This window comes from Phyllobates terribilis, unplaced genomic scaffold (assembly GCF_046119375.1).
Source record: "Phyllobates terribilis strain yellow unplaced genomic scaffold, ASM4611937v1 Scaffold_172__1_contigs__length_4051808, whole genome shotgun sequence".
In the NCBI taxonomy this organism is placed as follows: domain Eukaryota; kingdom Metazoa; phylum Chordata; class Amphibia; order Anura; family Dendrobatidae; genus Phyllobates; species Phyllobates terribilis.
The window spans coordinates 1,350,173-1,369,593 of record NW_027362932.1 but is presented as its reverse complement, the minus strand read 5'-3'; positions in this window follow the sequence as shown (position 1 = coordinate 1,369,593).

Sequence of the window (19,421 nt, the reverse complement as noted above, 5' to 3'; positions counted from 1 at the left end):
TCAAGTAGCGAGCACTTGCGCTCAAGAATAATGACAACTTATTCAATATGATGACCTAATGTAAACAAATTCTGTGCCGTACCTCTGGGTTCAAAATGTTCACTATACACCTTAATAAAATCCTTGAGGGGTATAGTTTCCAAAATGGGGACACTTGTGGGGGAGCTCCACTGTTTAGGCACATCACGGGCTCTCCAAACGCGACATGGTGTCCGCTAACAAATTGAATGGAAAATCGGCTCAAATTGTTAGCGGACGCCATGTTGCGTTTGGAGAGCCCCTGTGTGCCCAAACATTGGAGCTCCCCCACAAGTGACCCCATTTTGGAAACTAGACCCCCGAAGGCACCTATCTAGATGCATAGTGAGCACTTGGAATCCCCAGGTGCTTCACAAATTGATTCGTAAAAATGAAAAAGTGAAAAAAAAAAACACTTTTTCATTTTTATGAATCAATTTGTGAAGCACCTGGGGTTCCAAGTGCTCACTATGAATCTAGATAGGTGCCTTGGGGGGTCTAGTTTCCAAAATGGGGTCACTTGTGGGGGAGCTCCAATGTTTGGGCACGCAGGGACTCTCTAAATGCAACATGGTATCCGCTAACAAATTGAATGGAAAATCGGCTCAAATTGTTAGCGGATACCATGTAAAGTAGACATGTGGGAAATGTTATTTATTAACTCTTTTGTGTGACATATCGCTCTGATTTCAGGGCTTAAAAATTCAAATTTTGAAAATTGCAAAATTTTCAAAATTTTCGCCAAATTTCCGTTTTTTTCACAAATAAACGCAAGTGATATCGAAGAAATTTTTCCACAATCATGAAGTACAATATGTCACGAAAAAACAATCTCAGAATCAGGGGGATCCGTTGAAGCGTTCCAGAGTAATTACCTCATAAAGTGACAGTGGTCAGAATTGTAAAAATTGGCCCGGTCATTAACGTGCAAACCACCCGCGGGGCTTAAGGGGTTAAAGAAGTTAAAATTATGTGAAAATGGGAAAAGTCACAAAACTTTGCAACTTTTCAAGAGCTTTATGCCAGTTTTCTGGCAAAAACACTGGTGAATCGGGTTCATAATCTCTAATCCTTTCAGCTCCCTTTAATTAGACTACTTTCAACAAACTAATTATAAGTATTGGGTCTGTTTTTTTTTTAATGCTTTTAAAATAATTGTAAATATTTTCAATCCCCTTTTGTTATAAGGATTTCCCAAAAATTAGCTAATCATAGGTTGTCCTGCATTCGTGACAGTGATTGACTGCGCGGTCACTTGGAAGTTTACATTGGCATCACTACAGGGCCGGTAAAGAAGGACTGTCAGGGACCCCCAGAGTGTGGTAAAATGCGCCAACTAATTCATAATTCATTTAATTCTCACACAATATACTAAGTTAGTGTAAGTCTACAAAAAAGCAACAAAACTTGGTGCTAAAAAAATTGAGCATAACTTTTTGAAAAATGAACCAGGTTATGCCAAATCTTACATATTTTGTGACTTTGTGATCAGTTATCAACACAAATATTTTACTCAAATTACCAGATCGATGGATAAGCATTGGGACTTTTCCCTAAATCTCTCCAAAACATCACCGCTTATAGAAGACCACCCTCATATCCAGATCAGATTTTCTGTGAGAGATGCCCAGATTCATAATATAGTATGCATACTGGCCATCTATGAGAAGTCCACCCCAATGGAAGTCCAGTTATTAAAGGAGATTTTACTGTTTATATAAGGGGCAGACAATGACAGTGAAGGGCCCTTAATCAGGACTTCTGATCTGGGCCCCCCACCCTCCATCAGGCACCACCTACATATACATTTCCATGTATATTTATATTAGGCACACATATAAAATTTGCACATGCTAATACTCTATACACATTTTAACGTATGCATATACATAGTGCACACAAACATGAAATACAGACATACACATAAGATGCACATACACAGTATACAGTCCCGGTAGTCCTCATAGTTTTAAGCATGGACCCTGGCAAATTGTAGACGGACTTTTATTGTTCATGGGCTTTAAGGGAGAGAGGCTTCCTTTGTGGAGGACACTCATGAATGCCATTCATTTGCAGTGTACACCGTGTCGTGTTATGGAAAACACTCACCCTAGTTTGGCTTTCTACTTCTTCAGCTAATAGCAATGAATTTGCCTGTCGATTTTCTTCTCATCAGAAGATGCTTTTGTTTAGATGTTAGCTTCCATCTGACTGATAAGAAAAGCTTTGCTGATCTTCTTGTAGACTTCACATTTTTTGTAAAGAAATTATTTTCTTTCTCAGAAATGTCTTGTGACATTTCTCTTCTATGTGGTGCCACTTACCCTTCTCATCAGAGGACGCTTTTGTTTAGGTGTTAACTTCCATAGTCGGCCTGGACGTCTCTGTAAGATGGTTGCAGTTCCATCTTTGTTATAGTTTTGCATCACTTTTGCTACAGTATTCTGACTGATAAGTAAAGTTTTGCTGATCTTCTTGTAGACTTCACATTTATTGCAAAGAAATTATTTTCTTTCTCAGGTTTTGTGACATTTCCCTTCTATGTGGTGCCATTGCTGATAGCATGAAATGGGAAGGAGTTTTCTTTATTAAGTAACTTCCTTTTACAGACACCTGTCTGCTGGACATCTGTTTAATGAATAATTACACTTACTTGTGGTTCAGTTCTTGTTAATTAGAATTTTGTTGTCTAAACTTAGCTTTTCTCTTAAGACTGTTACTGGGATGTTCTCATTTTTGAAACATGATCTTGAATGAGTTTGTTAAGAAAATTACTTTTTTGGGGTCTGCAAAATACCAAATCTTGTTTGCATTCAATGGCTCAAATTTGCGAGAGTATTTTGTAGTATGGTATCCCATATAAAATGATGATTCTGAAAGGAAACTACAGGTTTGCTGACAAATCTATTTGGGTGTACTGATTTATGCTAAACACTGTATATATATATATATATATATATATATATATATATAAACCTTATAAGTTTGGTATCACAGTAATCGTACTACTGACTCTGAATCATTTTGTCAGTTTGTTTTTACAACACAATACACACTGTAAAATGAAGGAGCCCAAACCTGGCATTTTTTCTCATTTTTCAACACATTATATGATAAAATGAATGGTGTTGTTCAAAACTACAACACTAAGCGTCAGCACACTGTGATTTGCTGATCTGTAAGATGCGTTCTTTGTGCTGTGAAAATACACAGCTGTGATATCTCACCAAATATTCATAGTGGGAACTTAAAATTATGTTTTTCTGCCATGATTAAGGATGGTTTGGATGTATGAAACATGTTGACCTTTTATTTCTATCTTTGTGGAATTAAGGCTGCATGAACCAGTCACCAACCATTATCTGTATATGTACAAATATTAAGTGCTACTGAGTGCTGTAGGAAAAACTTAGAATAGTGAGGTGATTTGATAGTCCTGCCACAAATAATCTGTTTCTACTGCACACTTAAAATCTCTGATAGTGGGAATGAACATGATTGCCTGCAGTAGTGCACTCCTGAGAGCTGGTGCAGCAGAGAAAATGTCTTGGACATGAGAGTGGGAGGTCCTGATTATGGAGGATGTTAATCTTAGCTCATTGGAGTGTAGATATGGTAGAGATGCAGGACTGTGCAGCAGTGTGGAGAGGTTTGTGGATGAGTGTAATGACTGGTACAGGGTGGAGGCACCAGTGTAACTGCTGGACAGAAATATGAGACTGACTGCTGCATTAAGGATAATGAGAAATACATTTAGTGAGAAGAAGAGCAATTAGTGAGTTACAAGTATTTGTGAATTCAAGACAAAAAGGAATCAGAGCAACAGTAACAGATTTTACTTTTTTTTAATTAATAATGGGATGAATAAAATCGTGAACATTGTCAATAGAATAAATCAAAGTCAGGAAGATAGCCGAGGTCAGATACCAGGTGATCAGTAAATGACAAGTCAGACGAGCAGTATGAATACCGCGGAGCCCGATGACAGAGGCGTTACTGAAACTTGTCCAGGTTGACCAGTCAGAAGGCCACAGGTAGATGGTGAAGGTCCTTCTATACAGCTCCAGCAGTGATGATGGATCTGCTGGACTTCAGGGCGCTAGATGCTTAGGTGTCCCGTCTTTTAGATGGTTTTAGGGCAACAGTGACAGCATGCAAATGCGCGAGCAGCCCTGGATAATCCACGCCGGCAGGATGATAAGATCCGGCGGAAGATGGAACCTATGAGAAGAGAAATAAATATAATGTAAGTGATGGGACTCCATATTACATGATAATGCTGTGCAGTCACTGTGGCCGGACGGCAGAGTTATATTATCATACAGAGGTCAGGGGTCATTGTCAGCAATCATACATGTGACAATCCCATCACTGACAGATGACATCTACTCCACATGAATTATTCTCACTGACATCACACAACATGGAGTTGATTCTCACACTTACCTCGTCTCTTTTTCCCATTTTTTCCATTTTCTGAGTTTTGTTGCTCCATACTCAGATTTATTGCCGATTTTCTTTCTTCATGAGATGGAAATTCTGATGAAAAATTAAAAAAAAAAATCAATAACAATATCTTCTTATAGGATCTGCTTTGTCATAATATGGATAACATAAGAGACCTATAGTATTGTATAAAAACCATGTGGGAATATTTGAGCCTTGAAGTCAACATTCACATTGCTGGTGCTGTAGACATGTACATACCTGGCAATGGGGACGAGGGTGGCAAGATGGTAACAGCATCGTCTGTATTACATACAGGAACAGATACTTTCTGCCTGTTTGAAGAAGAAAAACATGTAAATCTCAAGTAAACTCCATATAAAAGGGGTTGTCTCACTAGAAGAACACCGACTATAAGGCCTAGTAGGACATATGACTGTCATAGTGGGGAAGGTCTTCTGCTCAAGACTACCTTTTATAGATAGCTGAGAGGAAAACAACTACCAAGAATGGCCAGCATTTCATACTACATCTCTCCTACAGTGAGGGCAGCACTAAAAGTGCATGACCGGCCACAATTATGGGCTGTTATATCCAACAATTCCGAAAGCTGAAAGCACAATGACCCATAACCATGGGGCGGTGGATGCTGCATTTGATATTATGGTATTTATGTCCTATATTTGATGTTGTGCACATATATCAGCCTGGAGCTCCCAGTAATGACCCCATAATCTACTCACATTTCTGAGATGTTTGTGTTCGATTGTGGTGTACACTCTGGAGGGGCCTTGGGATCCTCGTTGTTCACCATCCCGTTAGTGGTGGTAGAGTGCTAAATGTGGATAACAATAAGTTATTAAATATATATACTTTTTAATTTTATAGATCCTTTTTTGTACATATTTTGGATTTATCGATCACATACTTACTTTAGAAAGCCTCTCAGAAGATGATGATGCAAATATTCGGAAGATAAAGTTCTCATCGTCCTCACTTGTGCCCTCCTTATCCTCTGAGATCAGATGGTTGTTTTCATCAGAGTGATCTACAAGACATAGGTAAGGAAGGATTGTTAGAGGGTGTCAGTATAACACAGTCGCTATATCTCACTAGGTTAAAAGATGATGCAACGTAATATACAGAATACATGAAAAAAAACTCCTGTACAAAATTAGGGAAATAGGGATACAGTACGAACCCATGGTCAACATAGCTGAGATCCATGAAACATGGATAACATAGTAGACCAGAAAAACCATGTGGAAATATTTGAGCCTTGAAGTCAACATTCACATTGTTGGTGCTGTAGACATGTACATACCTAGCAATGGAGACGAGGGTGGCAAGATGGTAACAGCATAGTCTGTATTACATACAGGAACAGATTCTTTCTGCCTGTTTGAAGAAGAAAAACATGTAAATCGTAAGTAAACACAGTATAAAATGGGTTGTCTCACTATAAGAACACTGACTATAAGGCCTAATAGGACATATGACTGTCATAGTGGGGAAGGTTTTCTGCTCCAAACTACCTTCCATGGATCAGAACACAACTACCAAGAATGTCTGGCAAGTAATACTACAGCTCTCCTACAGAGTAGGCAGTGCTAAAAATGCATGACCTGCCACAATTATGGGCTGTTATCTTCTGCATTTTCTGAAGCCAAAAGTACAATGACCGTTAACCATGAAACGGTGAATGCTGCATTTGATATTCTGTTATTTATGTCCTATATTTGGTGTTGTGTACATAGATCAGCCTGGAACTCCCAGTAATGAAGTAATGACCCTTTATAATCTACTCACATTTCTGAGATGTTTGTGTTGGTTTCTTGTGTATACTCTGGAGGGGCATTGGGATCCTCATTGTTCACCATCCTGGTAGCGATGGTACAGAGCTAAATACGGATAAAAATAAGATATAAAATATTTTTTTATGTACTTTTAGAGTTTTTTTTCTTTTTTTTTACATATTTTGGATTTATTAATCACATACTTACTTTACAAAGCTTTTCAGAAGATGACGTAAAATTTTGGAAGTCAAGGCTCTCATTGTTCTCACTTGTGCCTTCCTCATCCTTTGAGACCAGATGTTTGTTTATATCAGAATGATCTACAAGAAATAGGTAATGAAGTATTATTAGAGGTTGTCAGTATAACACAGTCACTATTTATCACTAATATTAATGGGAACAGATGATCACATATTAGGGAAGATGAGACAAACAGTCGCTTAGTCTAGATGACGTCTCCTTCTACTTACTGATAAATAAGCTGGTGTCTGCGTCTGAAACAAGCTGAGGAACATACTCCAGCTCCTGGCTCAGAATGTTGTCAAAGTCCAAGTCACTCAGGAATGGATGAACCTTGATCTCAAATGCTCCTCCTAGAAAAAGAAAAACAAAAGTGATGCGGACATAGTCAGGGATGGCTCCATATCTGAACAGTTTATCGTAATCTGAACTAATGACAAAACTGAGCCGACATGAAGGAAATAAACTGGAAGTCTTAGTGTGGAGAACTAGAAATACAGTAGATGAGCTGATAGAGAAATGCTGATCTTCATGGACATGAGCGATATGTCCTTGGTCTAATAAGGGAATATTAATACTAGTATATCTGTTACCTGTCCCAAGTCTACGCACAGGATTTCTTCTGAGCAGCTCAGTGATGAGATTCTGAGCATCCAGGGGTGGAGCACGATCACAATTCCAAATTAGTTCTCCTGTTACATAGAAAATTACAGAAAATAAAACCTCTTTACTGGACTGTAACTTAGAGCAAAGGAAATAACTAAACAAATGTAACCAATCAACGCAATGATCGGATTATTCTACTCACCAATGACAACCCTTTTATAAAGCTCAGTGAGGGAATCAGAATCAAATGGTACACATCCCAGCAGGAATTTATACAGGATGATCCCCAATGACCACCAGTCAACAGGTCTTCCATAGCCTTCTTTCAGGATGATCTCTGGGGCTATGTAACATGGGGTGCCACAGAACTGGAAACCAACAGAACATAGAGATGAGAATCGATGAAACAATTATTATGACAAGATATCATCGTTAAAACACAATGCAGAAGATAAAATATTAGTGGAAAAGTTCTCTAGAAAGGAAGAACGTAGAGAAGAGACAATAGTGTGATGAGATTTGCAAATAACAAGCTAAGTTCTTGTAGGTGATGCTGACCTCACGGTCCTGGAACTCTCTGGAGATGTCCACTGCTAATTCCTTGTAGGTGTTGGTTTTCGGTATCATTAGACCAAGTTTTGAAATCCCAAAATCGGTAACTTTAATATGTCCAGTAGATGTAATCAGGAGGCTGCAAAAGAGAAGATGGTTTTAGCCTCACAGACTGAATGATAATAAATGACAACTTTCCCCACTTTATTATACTTCGGGGGCACTTACTTTTCCGGCTTCAGGTCTCTGTGCACCACACCGTAACTATGCAGGTATTCCACGGCAAGTACCGCCTCTGCAAAGTACAAGCGGGCCATGGGGACAGAGAAAGGACCCCTGGTGCTTAGAAGGGTCCCACAGTCTCCACCTATAGAAGAAAGGAAATATGACCGGTGAGGGGTTTATACAGCAGATGACCATGATATACCACGAGCAGATAACCATGATGTATAATGAGCAGTGAGCGGAAACATCCTGGGGAGATCACACAGATAGTGGCGTACATAGAAATCACAAGACCCCATATCAAAAGTTGTAATTGCCCCCAACCCTAAAAAATAAAAAAGAAATATATTTATATCCCTGTTGAAGCAGCTTGGTGTTCTCACCAGCAATACAACTTTTATGGCCATTTTAGAGTATGATGCTCCCAAAAATGCCCACACCCACACTCAATGAGTATGGTATCCCCACAGTGAATCCTCCTAAGGAGGCCACCACTTAGAAGGAGGCCAGCCACAACCCCCTACTCGGTGTGATGGCACCCACAGCAACCCTCCCACTCAGGATAATGGTTCCCACAGTCCCTCACACAATATAATGGTCCGCATAACTCCCCACTCAGTATGATGTCCCCACACAGAATGGGGGCCTCCATATAGAGTGAGGACCCCCACAGCACCCCACTTAATATGATGACCTCCACTCATCATTCACAGTCCCCCCATATCTAGTCATACGGCCCCCTTTCAGTATTTTGGCCCCTACTAGCCACCTACTCAGTATTTTTGCCCCCACCAACCCCACCTCCTTGAAGAAGCAAATACCGCTGAAATTGTGTTGACAGGTGGAGGGATGCTGCCCACTGCCGAGCGTCGACAGACCCCCTCCGACTGATGAGCCCCATAGCGCCCCTGCACCAAGATCAATGAATTTACGAGCATCTTGGTAATAGATAACCTATAGTAAATGCTCTGTGGGGATGTAACCAACAATGTCCTAATGATATGAGCAGTGATAAGATGAAAGCAGACATGGGCTGAATATAATACAATAGATGTGTCTTACCTCCTACATACTCCATGACCATACACAGGTGAGATCTAGTTGGAAAGGAGCAGAGCATGGAGACCACAAAGGGACAATCAGCAAATGTTAAGATGTCCCTCTCCAGAAAGGCCCATTCCAATCTCTGTGCAGTATTTAGGTTCCGCTTAGCCATTTTCTTCATAGCAAAGGTCTGGTGTGAGTCTTTATGATGCACTAAGTAGACGGCCCTGGAGAGAAGGAGAATCCATCGGTTATAATAAATCCTTATTAATAATCCATCTATAGAAATCATTATATGTTTAATACTGGTATCCAAGGGGTAACATTTCTCCTTGCGGAGAGTGAAATGTTAAGCTTGTCAAGGTGAGGAGACTTTTAAGCCTCAATGATCCTCTGGGAAATATGCAAATTGTCTCTTCAGAGAGGAAGAGAACTAGAACACTAGTGCCCCTTATAGGAAGTAGTAATCCTAAAAGTCAATATCGACCCTTTAACGAGCCTTATCATATGACATGGAATAATAGCCATAACCAAAAACTCAATTTTCGGACACTATGTTTTGGGGTACAAGCACTCATCAGTGCAAAGTGTGAGATATGGTTTGGCTGGGTGAGAGGCATCTGACCGGGATCCAAGCGGTAACGTTTCTCCTTGCGGAAAAAGCCATGTTAAGCATGTCAAGGTGAGGAGACTTTTAAGCTGCAATGCTCTTCTGGGAAATATGCAAATTGTCTCTTTTCAGAGAGGAAGAGAACTAGCACCCTAGTGCCACCTATAGGAAGTAGCAATCCTATTTCCCAGAGGAGCATTGTGGCTTAAAAGTCTCCTCATGTCCGCAAGGAGAAACGTCAACCCCTTGGATACCGGTCAGACACCTCTCACCCAGTCAAACCATATCTCACACTTTGCACTGAAGAGGGGCAGTACCCCAGAACGCAGTTCCTGCAAATTGAGATTTTGGTTTTGGCTATTATCCTAAGTCATGTGACAAGGCTTGTTAAAGGGTCGATATTGACTTTTAGGATTGCTACTTCCTATAGGTGGAGTTCTAGTTTGCTTCCTCTCTGAAGAGACAATTTGCATATGTATAATACTAAAAGTCTGGCCGCCACTATAAATGCACATCTAGAAATACATAAAATAGCACTACATAGATCACCTATTGGAGGTCTCCACAATGCCACTTCTGCCGGAGCCATCACCCAGGTCACATTATAGATACGAGAATCTATCGAAATTCTCTTTGGGCAGATTCGCTATAACTGACCAAATACAATTTAGTGCAAATAAAATTGGTCCAAAATGAATGTGCTCCAGGGCTCTCTTCTGCTGCTGAGGCCAGTGATTGGGCCCACATGGTCATGGTGGAGGGTGTAGATGTCATTGACGTCAATATGGTGTCACCCTTCATGTGACCATGTGTAGCCAACTTCTCTGATCAGCTTCATAATGGAGCCCCCCCCATCAAAACAAAGATCAGAGTGGAGAGCAGAAAAGCTCAGGTGGAGGAGGCAGCATAAGAACAGATGAGGGTCTAGCACAGGCGAATGTAATAATATTATATTATTATATATTATATTATATGTAATTATATTATTTAAATCGCTTTCCTTACAGTTTGATTTGCTACAGATCACATAATTTCCCTATGATAACACTGAATGGCAGAGTGCAGGGGCAGAAGCATTGTCATAGGGAACCCTGAGAAATGTGGATTATGGCAACAGAAATCTCACCCAAAATTTCCACTGCTGATGAGTTTGGAAGTTTCATAGTCGCTCATATGCGGCTTTCTCGCCGGAACCAATGAATCGATCACGCTCTATAAAAGAATAAGAAATAATACTGATTTATTGAAGATGCAGGAAAAAAGTTACAGATGCAAAAACTTCTCCCCCCATATTATGTCCCAGATGATTTACACTGATATGATGTTGGGAGGATACAAACCGGACGCTGGGCAGACCTGGCGCTAGCACCCTGCACACCCAGGCAAGTGCCGGGGCCCTGAGCAGGCGAGGGGCCCACTTGCTGTCGGGCACCCTGGCGCGGTATGGGACCGGTGAGCAGAGGAGAGTGGTGCCAGCGCCAGCTAGTGGGCCTTGCTCCCCCCCCCAATGCTTGCTCAGGACCACGGCCGGCACAATACTTACCTCTCCACAGCTGGTGAGCAGTGAGGTGAGCATTTGATTTTTTTTTTTTATGTATGGAGGTATGGGGCATTATATGGGGGGAGAAGTGACATCCTGCATGGGGCATTGTATGGGGGGGAGGTAGGGACATCCTGCGTGGGGTATTATATGGGGGGGGGAAGTGACATCCTGCATGGGGCATTATATGGGGGGAGTGACATCCTGCATGGGGCATTATATGGGGTGAGAGGTGACATCCTACATGAGGCATTATATGGGGGGGACATCCTGCATGGGGCATTATATAGGGGGGTGACATCCTGCATGGGGTATTATATGAGGGGGAGAAGTGACATCCTGCATGGGTCATTATATGGGGGGGGGAAGTGACATCCAGCATAGGGCTTTATATGGGGTGAGAGGTGACATTCTGCATGGGGCATTATATGGGGGGTGACATCCTGCATGGGGCATTATATGGGGGGAGTGACATTCTGCATGGGGTATTATATGGGGGGAGAAGTGACATCCTGCATGGGGCATTATATGGGGTGAGAGGTGACATCCTGCATGGGGCAATATATGGGGTGAGAGGTGACATCCTACATGGGGCAGTATGTGTTGGGGGGACATCCTGCATGGGGCATTATATGGGGGGGGTGATATTCTTCATGGGCATTATATGGGGGGTGACATCCTGTATGGGCCATTATGTGGGGTGGGACATCCTGCATGGAGCATTATGTGGGGGGGACATCCTGCATGGGGAATTATATGGGGGGTGACATCCTGCATGGGGCATTATGTGGGGGGGATATACTGCATGGGGCATTATGTGTGGGGGACATCCTGCATGGGGCATTATGTGGGGTGGGACATCCTGCATGGGGCATTATGTGGAGGGGACATCCTGCATGGGGAATTATATGGGGGGTGACATCCTGCATGGGCCATTATGTGGGGGGGCACAGCCTACATGGGGCATTATGTGGTGGGCACAGCCTGCATGGGACATTATGTGGGAGGGACATTCTGCATGGGGAATTATATGGGGGGTGACATCCTGCATGGGCCATTATGTGGGAGGGGGACATCCTGCATGGGGCATTATGTGGGGGGGGGGGGGGCACAGCCTGCATGGGGCATTATGTGGGGGTCAAAGCCTGCATGGGGCATTATGTGGGGGTCACAGCCTGCATGGAGCATTATGTGGGGGGTCAAAGCCTGCATGGGGCATTATGTGGGGGGCCAGCCTGCATGGGGCATTATGTGTGGGGTCACAGCCTGCATGGGGCATTATATGGGGGCACAGCCTGCGTGGAGCATTTTATGGGGTCCATTATTCTATATGGAGCAATATATGGAGCTCATAATACGGTATAGAGGACTATGTGGTGCCATTATACTGTGTGGAGGACATTACTGTCCGGTCTGCACTGTGAGCTGTGAGGATTCGCCGCTTTCTGAGTTATTGTGGAATTTACAATAGATATCGCTCATGTAATGTAAGAAGTGAAATCTTCGGCCTTGTACTATATATATATATATATATATATATATATATATTTATCTGCGGTATCTGTGCATCATGAATCGTGGTATGTGTTAAAGGGGCCACTGAGACTCTTTCGCCCAGGGCCCACGAAATCCTGGAGCCGCCCTGCAACGGTCATCATACATTACTATAACATTCTGGATAATGTGGGAGATCACACAGAGGAGGACTTACAGGTAATCTGTCACCAGGTGTTTGCTATGTATTCTGAAAGCACCATGATGTAGGGGCAGAGACCCTGATTCCAGTGATGTGTTACTTACTAGGCTGTGTGTGGCTGTTTCAATAAAATCAGTAGATTATCACTAGAAGACTATCTGTCTAGCCAGGTAGTCCTATTGCTCTGTACCCCTGCCTCCACTACTGATTAGCAGCTTTCTGCCTATGCACAGTGTACACAGAAAGCTGCCAATCAATGGTGTGGGCGGGGTTATACAAGACTCAGCATTCAGAGCTCTGCAGCAGAAAAAAATAGTGATTTTATCACAACTACTCCACCGAGTAAAGTAATCAACACATGGAATCAGGGTCTCTGTCCCTGCATCATGCTTCTCTCAGACCAAATAGCATAAACCTGGTGACAGATTCCCTGTAATTCAAATGTAATTAACACCATAGGGTCATCTACACTTAGAATAGAGACGTCCCATGGTTGTATGGGGGATAATACTGGACGAGTCATTCACACCCCATGATCTGATGACACACACGCATCCCCCTCTGTGATACTTACGGATTCTTGGATCTCCGGGATCTCACTAATTCCATTGTTAGGATTCGACAGCTCAGTTGTTTCTAAAATAATGATGAAGAAATGAAATGTATTAGAGGATATTATTCCTACATAGATAATACAGCAATATAACGGAGAAATGACAATATGTCTGTAAATGGGATTAATACTCGTTATATGGGGATTCTAAATATGAGAATATACGGGGAATCCATAGATAAATGTAATGTAAATGATGGAGGAACCCCTTCATAAATAACAAAAGACTGACCATCACTTCCGAAAAGAAAATGGGTGTGAACAGGTGCATACTAAGAGTAGCCATCCAAATATATAACTAACAAAGTTGCACTCTGTAACGCTATAGCATGTAAACATGAAATAAATGAAATTTGAATTGCATTACTGCTGTAGAAAATAGGATAAAAGGAAGATACTTAGCACATAATTTGGCCAATTCATGCATGGCCAGCAGCCACGGCAAGGCGACCTTCTTTTTCTGGGTGCATGCCAAGTAGCCACGGCAAGGTGACCCTTTTTTTTGCTGGGTGCATGCCCAGCAGTCACGGCAAGACGACCTTCTTTTGCTGGGTGCATGCCTAGCAGTCACGGCACGGCGACCTTTTTTGCTGGGAACCTATCTCCACACATCAGCCCGGGGTGGTTTTAATTACAACAGGATCCTACCTACCCATATAAATGTAGGCTTCAGCCTAGGAGAGGATTCACATTAGGAGAGGATTCCAACAAAAAGATCGCCTTGTCATTGGCTGCTGGGCATTCATGAATTGGCCAAATTATGTGCTCAGTATCTTAGTTTTTTCCCATTTTCTAGAGCAGTAATGCAATTTAAATTTAATTTATTTCATGTTACTTGCTATAGCACTGCAGAATGGACCCTCCATCACATGAATGAGGAAGCCCCCACCCACGCTGCACATACGAGTGATGGTAAGAGAGCTGAAACATAGGAGAGATTTGCAAATTAGCCTGGAAGTGCACTGGGGGCGTGTCACTGCACTTGGATTTCTTCTTTCACGCCCCCAGCGCACTTCCATTCTGATTTGTATATGGTGTCTACTTTACATTTCTCCTGACTGGCACATTGGATTTCTACAAACAATTATTATTAGGGGACAATGGCCTATACCGTCACACCACTACTTCTATATGTAACAATGTGCTGCCAGGTTCCCATTACACAGAGTAGAGAGTAAATCTAACATTATCCTCCGTCCTCTGTAATATCTGGACATTCCTTGTAGAAGGTCGGGTGATCGCTCACCTGTAATCAGATCGCTGTTCAGCTCCGGCTGACTCCTATTAGGGTCAGGGATTTTCGGGCTCACATTTTGCCCATATTTGGCGTCGCCTCCTGTTGTTTCCTGATAGATATAATATATATAATTAATATGTGGAAGATTTTACTAAATCACCAAATACATAAATCATGAAGGACTAAACCAACATTTACAGATGCACCAATTGTAACGATACAAATCCCGCGCCATCTTCAGACCTTTTCTCAGAAAGTCTCCTCAGATACGGTGGATTAAGATACGTCTATTAATATTGATCCTTACCGGGCGTTCCAATGAGCGTTCTAGTATAGACAGGACTTTTTCGGCCAGTTCTTTAAAGACAGCCAAATCTTCAGTCTGAGATCTTTCTTCAGCCTATAAAGAAGGAAAAATGGAAAGGAGAATTTTCAGATGAGAGCGGTCAGAATGGAGGCGGAAATTGTATGTGACATCGGTTCTCTGTCTGCAGATACAATGACTACATACTGTATTTGGGGACTCGTTGTGTTTTACCGTATTTTATGGACTATAAGATGCTTTTTTTTCCAAAATTTTTGACCTCCCTTCTAACACTCTCGCACCCCTCCAATCTATCCTAAACTCTGCTGTCTGACTAATCCACCTGTCCCCCCGCTATTCCCTGGCTTTTCCCCTCGCTCCGCCAATCCCTTCACTGGCTCCACATTACCCAGAGACTCCAGTTCAAGACCCTAACCTTGGCATGCAAAGCCACCCACAACCTGTCTCCTCCATATATCTGTGACCTAGTCTCCCGGTACTTACCTGCACGCAACCTCCGATCCTCACAAGATCTTCTTCTCTACTCCCCTCTTATCTCCTCTTCCCACAATCGCATACAAGATTTCTCCCGTGCATCCCCCCTACTCTGGAGCTCTCCACCCCAGCATATCAGACAGATTATTAATAATAATAATTGTCTGAATGTAGCTTACCAGGGGGGTGGCTGTGGTGGAGTGAGGTCACAGGAGGTGGGGTCACTGCTGCAGGAAGCCAGCAGTAGAAATGGGGCGCTCCTGCGGGCCAGCGGGGTGTCCAGGACGTGCGAGGCTGTGGGCCCTGGGCTTCAAGGAAATGTTAGCGGTGATTTAGGAGGGGAGTCCCCGCTCTGCCCATTGATTTTCTGGCGGTGGGCTTCAGGCAAATGGCCGCTGGAGGCAGTGCATGTGCAGATTTAGATCTCGGCTCAATGACGAGCTGAGATCTCAATTTGTGTATTGGCCATCTCCAGCAGCCTACTTCTTGAAGCCCACTGCAGAGAAATCAATAAGCAGAGCAGGGCCTCCCCTCCTGAATTACCGCTAACATTTCCTTGAAGCCCAGGGCCCGCAGCCTCGCACCTTCTGGACACCCCGCTCCTCCCAGCTTGGGGCCCACAGCAGCGCCCCACTCCTACTGCCGACTTCCTGCAGCAGCGACTCTGCCTCCTGTGACCTCGCTCCACTGCCACCACCCCCCTCAGTAAGAAACCGAAAATTCGGACTATAAGACAGGACTATAAGACAGACCCCCATTTTATTATAATAAATGTTTTTCCTATTTACCTCCCAAAAATTTTTGGTGCGTCTTATGGTCTGCAAAATACGATATATTAGAAGAAAAAGCTTCTATCCCTCCATTATTATCTATTAATATTGAGATGTTCTGTGCAGAGTGTCCGCCACTTACCTGGTGTAGTAATGTCCTGATGTTCTGAAGTAAATCCGTCAGATAGTCTGACGTTAGACGACGTTGTCGGTGTTTGGTCAGGCAATCCTTTACTAGCTCCATCACCAGCCGGTGAGTGAAGCTGAGGACGCCATCGGGTGGTAGAAGCACACTGTTAGGACGATTGATCATAAGGATCAACAATAGTGCTTTTACCTGAGAAATGTCCAAAACAATTCCAGCCATAGTGAAAAACTGCAAGTGCTATCAGTCACTATAGAGCCAAGAAAGGCACGGGTGAGCCTATGTGCATTGTATATATAGCGACTGTGAGCAGTGATGTCACCATCACCTGTGATGTCATCACGGAATCTTGTGATAGAATCTTCACGGAGCAGCTCTGCGCAAATAGAATGCGGCCTGGTAATATATAAAGTGAAAACACCATACAATTAACTACCCATGTTATCATGGCCGTTCTATTTTATATCCAATTAGAACACAACCAGGATAAAGGTGTGTTCACAAGTTGGATTTTGGCAGCATTTTTTTTCTACCTCAAAAATCAAAGGAGGCAGGAAAAACGCTGCTTAAAATTCAGGTGTTTTTACTTGTGTTTATTTTTCCATTCATTTGAATGGGTGAAAAATGCTGCAAAACCTCTGAAAGACTTGACAAGCTGCAGATTTAAAAAAAATGCAAAAAAACAGCATGTGAATGAGATTTCAGAAATGTCATTCACTAAGATGGTGCTGTAAAACACAGCATTTTTGCTGCAGAAGAAAAAACAGTGAATACACCCTAAAGATATCCTCAGTCATATTATGGGAAATATTGTATATTTCGCATTTATTATCTCACGTGTTTTTCTTCACCATAGAACTTTTAAGGCTGTGTGCCCACTATGAGTTTCTTAGGCGTTTCTGCAGCGTAACTTCCGCCGCGGAAACACTTAAAAAACGCTTGGTGATAGGTCTGCAATGGTTCCCAATGATAATCCGCATGTGCTGTGCACATGCTGCAGAGATTTCCGCTGCGGATTATCATTGCGGAAAAATCCGCAGCACGTCCTTTAATTTTGCAGAGTCGCTGCGATTTAGCCGCCATTGACTTGCATTGGAACGCATAACATCCGAATGACTAAAAATACACATGTGGATACTATACGACTCAATGCATGGATGGTACCCGGGTCAGGAGATGAAGAGACTCTCCTCCAGACCCGGGTACCATAGTACCTGTAGTTAAAATAGAATTAAAATAAAAAATAAACATATACTTACCTTCTGATGGCCCCTGTCTGCTCCCGGCGGTGCTGCTGGCTCTTCGGCTGCTCGCGGTGGTAAAATGACCTTCCATGATGCCATTTAGTCATGTGACAGGTCAAGCGACCGCTGACATCGGCGGTCGCGTGACCTGTCACATGACTAAATGACGTCATGGAAGGTCCTTTTACAGCACCGTGATCCGCCGAAGACACCGGACGCACCAGAGAAGAAGATCGAGGACCATCGGAAGATGAGTATAATGGTTTTTTTTTATTTTTCACCATTATTATTCTTTTTTTTTATTATTGATGCTGCATTTGCAGCATTGTAACTTGGTCACACTATATAAATCCATGCCGGTTGCATGGAATTATATAGTGTGACCAAGTTGTCAAGCACTTTTCCAAGTGATGCTAAAATCACTTGGCAAAGCGCTTGACAATCCAGGGAGATGCAGAAACGCTTAGGAAAAATCCGCAGCATTTCTGCATCATGGTCATATATCCTAACTCATTGGCGAACTGTTATACAAGGCTATATTCACACTAGACGTTTTTTTAGCGGGCTTTTTTATGCAAATTTTCAGCTGCGTTTTACAGTACCAACAAAGTCTATGAGATTTCCGAAATCTCATGCACAAAGCTTGCTTATTTGTCCTCAGTATTTTGTGCTTTCCATGGCTTTTTGCAATAGAGTATGTCACTTGTTTCAGCGTTTTTCACCCATTAAAAAAAAGGGTGGTGGAAAAAAATGCTGAAAAAAAGCCTAGTGTGAACATTTTGCTGCGTTTTTAGTGAAAAAAGCAAGTATGTGACACACATTTACTTTTGTGATTTTCCCAAGTTTAAACCATCTTGTCTTGGTCACCTGATATAGCAGCTTGGATTATTACAGTTTAATTAAATTAGTGATGCCTACAAAGTAAACATTGGTTGAGCTAGGTGTGAGATTGAACAACACGTGTGGCCCAGGGAGGTGTGAAAATGAACAATGCCTGAGCAACTCAATGGCAAACCATAATGTGAAAGTAAATAGTGTCCTACAAATTCAATGCACTGCCAGGGTCTTAGATAAACTATTCCAGACCAATTCACCCCCCCCTATTACATTTGTAATGTGTACTTTTTCATGAACATATGTCTTGCAATGGTGACCTGTTTTCATGTGTCTATGGTGGAAGCAAAGCTGAACTTTGGGATCCTGAAAAACGCACCAAAAATGCACCAAGAACCACTGCAAAAAAACATACCAAAACCTGCGTTTTTGACGCTACTTCTTTCCTGCCAAGAGATTATGTTTTGCTGCAGAAAAAAAACACCTAGTGTGAATATAGCCTAAGACTTACTCTGCCAGCATTAATAGTCAATATTCTGTATACAAATAGGACTCCAATCCATGTATTCAGTTTATCATAAACAAGCCTGAGTTAATCTGCCAAATACACATAGTATGCTTTCTCATAGGTGAAATATAAATCCTGTTAAAGGTCCAAGTTGCAGCAGTTAAGTAGAACAAAACAGACCTCTTCATTCTTTGTAGGTGGAAAAACTTTCGAAATTTTCAGTGTATCAAGTACTTATACTCCTGACTGTATATAGTATAATTGCCGCACTGCTACATACAGGTGCTTCTCAGAAAATTAGAATATCATCAAAAAGTGAATTTATTTCAGTTCTTCAATCCTAAAAAATGAAACTCATATATTATACAGAGTCATTACAAACAGAGTGATCTGTTTTAAGTGTTTATTTCTGCTAATGTTGATGATTATGGCTTACAGCCAATGAAAACACAAAAGTCATTATCTCAGTAAATTAGAATTAACAAGAAACACCTGCAA